Raw genomic sequence first — 9,317 nt, forward strand, 5'->3', positions numbered from 1 at the left:
TCCTCCCCCAAGCTTTCAAGCTGGACAATACTGATTCAGGGTTATAATAACTTTTTAAGAGGCATATCTTACTTTCTCACTATATTATACCCTTTCTTTTAGTGGATTAGGTAAAGATGGTTTTTATTGATAATTTTGTAAATAATAAAATAAGATTCAAAGAAGTAAAAATGATATTATCTAATACCACAGAAAGCTAATGATGTAGTCATATTTCCTTTGTACTCTACTTCTTCCTTCAATCCTATTGTATCAGATGCTGATTTCTCTGTTTATATTAAAAATATCCATAAAAGCTAAATGTATATTAAACTTTATGACTTTAAAACCATATAAAAACCATTAATTATTTTAAGACATACCTTCAGGCTAATATTTATTTAAAATTTACTTGCAACTAAATGATCTAATGTCTAAGTTACTGTATTTCTAAGTATTTTTCTCCCATCCATGAAGTAGGGCTAGAGCCAGTGACTTAAGAAAATTCAAGCCATTACCTGACCCCTCCATCTCATGAGAAGAGTGAGGAAAATCCCTTTTCTATTGTACAAAAATAACTAAAAGAAGTATCCTAAAAAATGAAAAAGGACAACAAGGGCAGAATAAGAATTGTGGAATAGAAAATCATAACTTTTTACTAGGCAAGATAGAATCCTGGTGATGAAATTAGACTTCTTCAGTACCTTAAGTTTATGAATGTGAAATTTTCGATATAAAACATAGCTATTATCTCCCAGGTATGTACATTGTAATATTAAAGTAATATGTACAAGAGGTTACTACTAATCCATTCAATAAATATTTACTGAGCACCTACCATATGCTAGGCATTGTTCCAGATGTGGCGAGGGGATACAGCAGTGAACCAAAGAGAGAAAAATTTCTGTTTTCATGAAACATATATATTTTTTTCAAAATGGAATTTGTATCTTTTTAAATTTCAGATTAATATGAGAGTACAAACACTTAGGTTACAATGTTTGTATTTGTTAGGTAAAGTCCCTGTTGTGGTTGTGTCCCACACCCAGAAAGTGTGCCATATACCCTTACATTTTGCTCATTACGTGGGAGCACACCAATCTCCCTCCCTCCTCCCATTTCCCCCCTCCCCCAAACTCAATTAAATTGAGTTTTTCTCTTGTGTGAGTGTGTATTAAATAGTCCACTGGCTTCATGTAAGTACATTAGATATTTGCTTTTCTATTCTTGTGGTACTTTACTAAAAAGAATGTGTTTCAACTCCATCCAACTTAACACAAAAGAAGTAAAGTCTCCGTCTTTTTAATGGGTGAATAGTATTCATATATATATATATACATACATACATACATACATATATCACAGTTTATTAATCTATCCATGGGTTGATGAGAATTTAGGTTGTTTCCACATCTTAGCAATTATAAATTATAAATTGAGCTGCAATAAATAATCTAGTACAAATGTCCTTATGATAAAATGATTTTTTCAGTTCTTTGAGGATTCTTCATACTGTTTTCCAAAGAGGCTGTATTAGTTTGTAGTCCCATCAAAAATATAAAAGTGTTCCCTTCTGTCCATATCTCTACCAGCCAGCATCTGCAGCTTTGGGACTTTGCCACATGGGCTGTTCTCACTGGGTTTATGTGATATCTCAAGGTGGTCTTGATTTGCACTTATCTGATGATGAGGGACAAGATCAATTTTTCATACGTTTGTTAGCCTCCACCAGACTTCAGGTTATAAATTATGAGTCCACAGTGATTGAAACATATATTTTAGCAGACACAAAGAGTAAACAAAAGCAAAATTATATGGCAAGGGGTAAAAAGTGTGATTATATGTAAGGAATGGAAAATAGGAGAGAAAAATACAGAGGGACAAGAGATAGACTAGTTTACATGGGCTAGTACTATAGAGAAACTGAGAAACTGATAAAGTTTAATAAATTAGATCTCACCAAAATTTAAAACTTATGCTTTGGTGAAGATTCCATCAAGATGATGAAAATGGGAGAAAATAGGACTGTTGGGAAAGTCTCCGGCCATGCATGTCAGCATTTTCCATATTACATGGCTGGATAATTTATGGACAGCCCTTGTATTCATAAACTGCGTATCTGACAGGGAATTCATGTCCAGAATATATAAAAAATTCTCAAAACTCATCATTACAAAAAGAAGTGCTACAATTTAAAAATGAACAAAAAAATGAAAGGATATTTTATCAAAAAGGATTTACAGATAGTGCTGGTTGTAGTCACACAAAACCACACAAGTAATAAAATTGCATAGCATTAAATACACACATATGCGTGCATGTGGAATCAGTGAAATCCAAATAAAGTTGATGGATTTTATCAAAATCTACTTCCTGGTTGTGATATTGCAGTATAGTTACATAAGTTGTTACTAAGATCAGACAATTAAGTTTGTGAACTCATCCTAGAAAAGTGCTATATACCTTGTTGCTGAACATCACTACGGTCACCAGAAGGCCAAGGGGAGTACTTTGAAAGTGACTGTAGTGGCTCGGCACCTGTGGCTCAAGTGGCTAAGGCACCAGCCACATACACCTAAGGTGACGGGTTCAAATCCAGCCCGGGCCCGCCAAACAACAATGATGGCTGCAACCAAAAACTAGCTGGGCGTTGTGGTGGGCGCCTGTGATCCCAGATACCTGGGAGGCTGAGGCAGGAGACTCGCTTGAGCCCAGGAGTTGGAGGTTGCTGTGAGCTGTGATACCACAGCACTCTACCCAGGGGGACAGCTTGAGGCTCTGTCTCAAAAAAAAAAAAAAAAGAAAGAAAGTGACTGTAGTGATGTTCAGCAATAAGGTACATAGCATTTTTTCTAGGATGAGTTCAGCCTCATGCAGTGTCGAACTAGTTGAAGGGCAAATGAGATCTATGGATATTGTTTCTTATAATTTCATTGAATTTATAGTTATCTCAAAATAAATAATTAAACAAATATGTGGATCATTATGAAAGTTTTGAGATACACAAAAACCAAGAAACATAAATTCCATGGGGACAGAATTAAATGAAGCTCTCACCGCAACACCGCAATAAGCCAAGCAAGTTGAAATTTGCACAGGTGAATCAGAAAGGATTTTGCCAACCAAGTGTGTTTCTTGGATGTGAACTAATGGACCGTAACACAGTCTGTCTCAAAACTTTAATAGTGATCCGTGTGTATATGGTACACAGACCTACAGAAACATATGAATGTTTGAATCTATGTGTGTAGGTTTGCTTACTACTTTGCTTACAAAATATGTGTGTGTCAATATACAGATTTTGAAGCATACAAGTAGTAAGCAAAGTGTCAGTAGTATGTGTATCTACTTCACTGAACAAAGAAGGGTGAAAGCCTGGGCACTCTCTCAACTTCCTACTGTGAAATTCACTGAACCACCTGCACCCAGGCCTATTCTTTCTGTTTCCTCTTCACACAAAGGATTAACCACCAAATCCTTTATCTTTTGTCTTCCACTCTATCCAAGCTTCACAGGATCTTTCCTTGGCAATTTTCCCTTACCTCTCCAGCATCCTTGATTGATCCCCTGTATTGCAGCCTTTCCTGGAGCAGGCACACATGCTCAAGTATCTTACGTGGAAATAATAACCACACCTTCTTTGATCTCACTTCACTTGCATTCCAGCTACCAGTTCATCTCTTTGCCACTCTTCAGATAATAAGTTGCTTTAAATGCTGTCTGTATTCTCTGGCCACTACTTCATCACCTGCTCTTCTCTCTTTGACTTGTCCATTTCTGCTCCAACTGCAACCATTCCTCTGAACCTGTGCCTGGCATTGACACCTATGCCCTCCATTATCTGAGAGCAGTGGTCACTCTTCGGTCCGAATGTTAGCAGACCTCACAGCAGCATTCCACACAGTTGACCATCCCCTCCTCTTTTAGTAAAAGAAAAAAAAAACCCAAAAAACAAAAAACAAAAATCTCAGCTTCCATGATAACACACTCTGTTTCTTTGCATTCCCTAGCTCTTTGCTATTCCTTCTCAGATCTCTCCTCTATCCCCTCCTCAGTTCTACCTCTTAATGTCCAAGTACCCTATGGCTCAGTACTAGAGGCCCTTGATTTCCACCATTAACTTAGTCATTGACTTATTCCAGCCCCACTGGATTTTTTTTTTAATCACTGATGTTACCAGTTCCATTATTCAATTAGGGTGCTTGTTCTATTCTTTTGAACAGTCTTCCCCTAGACCTTCAGTGTTTTCCCCCGCACCCAACCCCACAACATGTCCAGTGCCTCCTCACATGTCTCTTAGACATTGAATCTTCTGTTATTTACATTTTAGTTCACGTATCCTCATTGAGGATATCCCTAACCACCCTGTCTAAATTAGTTCTCCTCCTCCAGTCATTCTCTATCACACCTTATCTAATTTATTTTCTTCCTAATACTTTTAACTGGACTTATCTTGTTTATGTATTCATTTTTTATTATTTATTTGCTTCGACCTCCAGTAGGATGTAAATTTAATGAAAGCAGGGTATCTTATGTCAAAATCCTCAGAATCTACAACAGTGCCTGACCCACAGTTGGGATTCAGTAAATATCCAAGGAATAAATAACGTAATACACTAGAAATACACCTTTTAAACGAAGCTCCTATAAAAATGAACAGATTAGCTGGTCTACCATATGTGTGCTTCATTTACTGCAGTGGGTGGCTAATATAAGAGGAAATACAATTGCACAATGGTCTTAGGTAGCATACCCGCTATCATGTGTTCAGTGTGTTCAGTTAATACTTCTTCAACATGTCCGGTTAGAGAATTGCAATAGCTTTATGGAATGAAATCAGAAAGTCTTTGTTCAACCAAAGGCTTTGTATTTAAACCTAAATTGGATTTAGACTGAGGACTTGGAGGCTTCTTTATTTGTTGGTCAAAGGGCAGGCTTTGTGTGTTCCCTTTCTGTCCCATTGCAAAGATATCAATCATTGAGCACAGGGACCAGTGGAAGAAAAAACTACAAAGCTAATGATCATGGCTTTAAAGTAAATAAGAAAAAGTAAACATAAAAAATGATCAAAATACAGTAGCATGAAAGCAATACTAAATCCATCATCAGGGAGCATAGGGGTCAGGGAAAAAAATAAATATGAGTTATGAAAGTATTAAAAAGACAAATAAATACTATAGCTTCTAATTCATCTAAGATCATTTGAAAAACAGTTTTTAAGATACATGAAACTTAACTCATTATGTGGTGATATTTTTATTTGCTGCATGAAATATTTTTTGAAAAAAGGTGTTGCATCCTTTTTTGACTGGCAAACTCTTTACTTGTTCACACTCAGAAACAACATGTTTTACTCTGTGAAAGCTCCTAACCTGTCTTCCCACTCATTAGCAGAAGCTTCCTGACAGTCAGGAATGCTGGGGAAGAAATTTCATAGCTCACAGTCAGATGGAAACTTTTATGATTTAAAATATTATGCTGATTCATTTAGACTCTAATGACCTTTCAAATAAAAGCACCAATTATGCCTGATACTTGACAAGTTAAATAGGCAGCATGTGCAATGACAACTGCAGAGCAGGGTTTCATCATAGGTTTGACACTCCTTTCACCTCTTCAGCCTCAAGTTTCTAATCTGTAAAGTGAGGTGGTTGGCTTTTATTATATTTCTAAAATAAGTTCTGCCTGGAAAATTCAATGATTCTATGAATAGGCTTCAATTAACAGTAGTATAATACAAAAATGCCCTGGAATCTAGTGATGGTTGAAGATGGAACCGTTATTATATTGTCAACATTTTTTTCCTTCTTAAAACTGTACAGACTCAAGAACATACACTAAAATTCTTTCCTAGTAGTCTTAACCCATGGCCTTTAAGGACGGCATTTACAGCCTAGATAACCAGCAACTTCATGTAGTTGACTATTTGCATTCGGTAATCCTGAAGTTACCTCATGGGGCTGCAAAATTCCTTCCTAATATATTATTTTTTAACACTAAAACCTTGAAATTTAAAGTTTAAAAACTGGAAAACTGCAACTAAAGTGTAAATGTAATGTGTGGGGATGTATAGTGGTAAACTGGTGAAATACTCTTCATTTCCTAACTCTGTATGTTGTCGTTATTTGTTCTTGTTTGTTCTAGGTAGTATAGACAAACTATAGACAAACATGAGCACTGAGTTAGTTACCAAGACGTTCCCAGATGATGTCAAAAGAGATAAGTCCCCTTGCTGTCCTTGCCTCTGCCTTTTAGAGGAATTAATAAACTCAGCTATGTATTCCAGTGCCCACATTTTCTCTCTAATTTGCTATTATAATGGAATTTCTAACCAATCCTTTACTTTGTTGTTCCATGTACTTTATCCCTCTTGGTTCTCTGTTAGGCAAGGTTAAAGTAAACCCATCAGCTTGAGTAATTCAAATCAAGCTGCCAAAACAACTCAGCAGGAAACAAAATGAGGAAACTATGTCACCCCTCCCCTTCCCCTTGCATCCTCAGTTTCTTACCTTTTACTTGTATGATTCCAGGTGTTCCCTGAATTAATCCCTAGGGTTTTAAAAAAGAAAAAAAAAAGAGATGGCATTTTTTAAATAATGTCTTTAATTTTTCTAATTGCAAAAGAAAAAAAGTTTAATATGGAACATTAGGAAAATATAACAATGTAAGAAAAGGAAATAAAAATTATTACCATCACTGAGAGAGCCCAGAATTTTAAATAACTGAAGGGCTTGCCCCCTCATGGGATTATAATATGAATAAAGTGAGGCATCCTTTTTTGACATTTAAGATTAGATCATAAGATGGATCCTTTGCCATTATGTATTTTTCAAAAATATAGTCTTACTGGTACCATATCATTCTGTCATATAAATATACAAAAACTGACAGTTAACCAAACCAGAAAAAAAGCTGATTGAAATGAATTATCAAAGCTGTCTTTCTCTTCTTTCCACCATTCTTGAATGCAACAAAGCAGTCAATGTGGTTTGAGTTGTGTCATTTCTCCTTTATAGGCCATAATGACAGGCATCCCATTAACATCTGTCCCTGGTAACAAAGGTGAAAATCACACCGTCCTCTTAATTCCTTCTCAAATGCTTCTGTCACTTGTTATATCTTCAGGGCTTCTCCTATGTGTGGTATGAAATCATTTAGTAATCAGTGGAGAGGAAGTGACAGGACTTTGGACAGAGAGCACTTGATGATGGTATCTCCAGACCCACTTTAAGAACATATGACAGAGAACAGAGGTCATACTAATATTGTAAGTAAGCCACAGACACAGCATCATCATATCTACATCAACTAGCATATCAGAAATGCTGTTTGTCGCTCTGCCTGGATCCCCACATAATACATCTTTGGAAAATGGGTCAATCTCAAGCTTTGCTCTCCAGCCCATAGCTCCTCAGGGTCTACAATCAGCCATCAGAGAAAATCTGATGTCTTCTGGCAAGGAAACTTGCAGAGTGCTGAAGAAGAATGCCTCATTTAATATGTGGTCTTTATTTTGATAGCATATTAAATATTATTTTTTAATGGAATATGAACTTCCTTCTTCCTGGTTCCCAAGAAGAGGAATAACCCCTCTCCTTCCTCTTCACCATATTATCAACATGATATATGCCATTAAGTGGGGTCTTACTTAGGTACCCGGTTGTTCTCAGTTCATGCTTCAGCAAATATAGTTCAGCCTGTCTTCCATCAACAATTATGTAGTGCTTTTAGCAGCTTCAAAATTGGGTTTAATCCAACTTGAAGTTTCTCTTGTTCACTTTTTCAAAGCTCCAGCCAGGGCACCTAATCCCACACCTACAAAACTCCAAATATTGAATCAAATTTCTAACCTCTTCAACTTCTTATAATGTAAACCCAAATACAACAAACATAAGAAAAATCGTGTCTCAAAAACAAAACGTACATTAAAATCTTGACCTGCATTGTTCTTGGAAGCTGAAGATAAAAGCATAGGTTTTAGTATTACTCGGATGAGGGTATTCGAATGGGGCAACTGGGAGAAAAGTGGATAAACTCTCTGAGTTTCAACTTCACTATGACTCCATTCCATCTACCACTGTTTACTATTCTTTACAGATGGTGAATTAATTCTCAACTTGGAGAATAATCCAATAGAGAGGCTAATTGTGATAGTCAATTTTACTTCTCCTTGAAAAAGTCTCCTACTATGGATACCAGCTCTCTGCTCAGGTAGTGGCATCTGAAAAACCCTCACATTTTGGTAAAGTTTAGAAACACGTCACAGTTGTACCCTCTTCTTTCACTTAAAGTTCTTTTAATACTGTTTCCATTTTCAATTCACAATTGGTTCTGAAAGAAAGGAAGGTATTTATAAAACAAAAGCAAAACAAATAAACAATAAAAGATTAGTAAAGCATCAACTAGAAAATTTTGAAATTAATAATTTAAGTAAATTTCAGTAATTGGCTGAACCATTAAATGGACACAGCTAAGGAGACAGAACTTTAACAGGGCAATCAATCTAAACAATTATTCCAGAATGTGACACAAAGAGATTTAAAAAGACAAAAAGAAGGAATACAGATAAAGTCAGAAATGTTGAAGGGACAGATCTAATGAATAATCCAAAGGAGAATAGAAAATGGTAGAGAAGGAATACTGATGGGGGGAATGGGTGAGAATTTCTCAGAATTGAAGAAACATCTTATCTATACTTACTTCTACCTTTATGTCTTACCACACTCATCCTCATTTACTCTGCTCCAGTGACACTGGACATTTTGCTGTTTCTCAAATATAGAAATATTATTCCCATGTAAGGGCTTTTGCAGTAACTCTGGCCTCTACCTAGAACTTTCTTAGCACAAATTGTCACATGGTTGGTTGTCTCACTTCCTTCAAGTCTTTGTTCACATGTTACCTCCCAAGAGAAACTTTCCCTGACCCCCTTATCTAAAATAGTTTACACATGCACACATGTACACACACACATAACCATCAGTCTCTGTTCCTTTATTTTGATTTATTTTTCCTCACAGCATATACACCTAAAATTATGCCATACATTTTGTGTTTAGTTCCTGTTTCCCTCTTTAGAATGCAATCCCTAGGAAGACAAGGATGCTGGATCTGTTTCATGGCTGTGTTCTCAGGACTCAGATGGCTGGAACACAATAGCATTCGGTGAGGCTTTCTTGAGTAAATAAAGGACAAATTGAAAAATCTCATCAAGTGTCATGTGGAGCTACCATCAAAACCAATTGTGGGCTCGGCGCCTATAGCTCAACCGGCTAAGGCGCCAGCCACGTACACCTAAGGTGGCGGGTTCGAATCCCCAGCCCGGACCCGCCAAACAA

The sequence above is a fragment of the Otolemur garnettii genome, unplaced genomic scaffold, assembly GCF_000181295.1.
Source record: "Otolemur garnettii isolate 467f Iridium unplaced genomic scaffold, OtoGar3 scaffold00056, whole genome shotgun sequence".
NCBI lineage: Eukaryota > Metazoa > Chordata > Mammalia > Primates > Galagidae > Otolemur > Otolemur garnettii.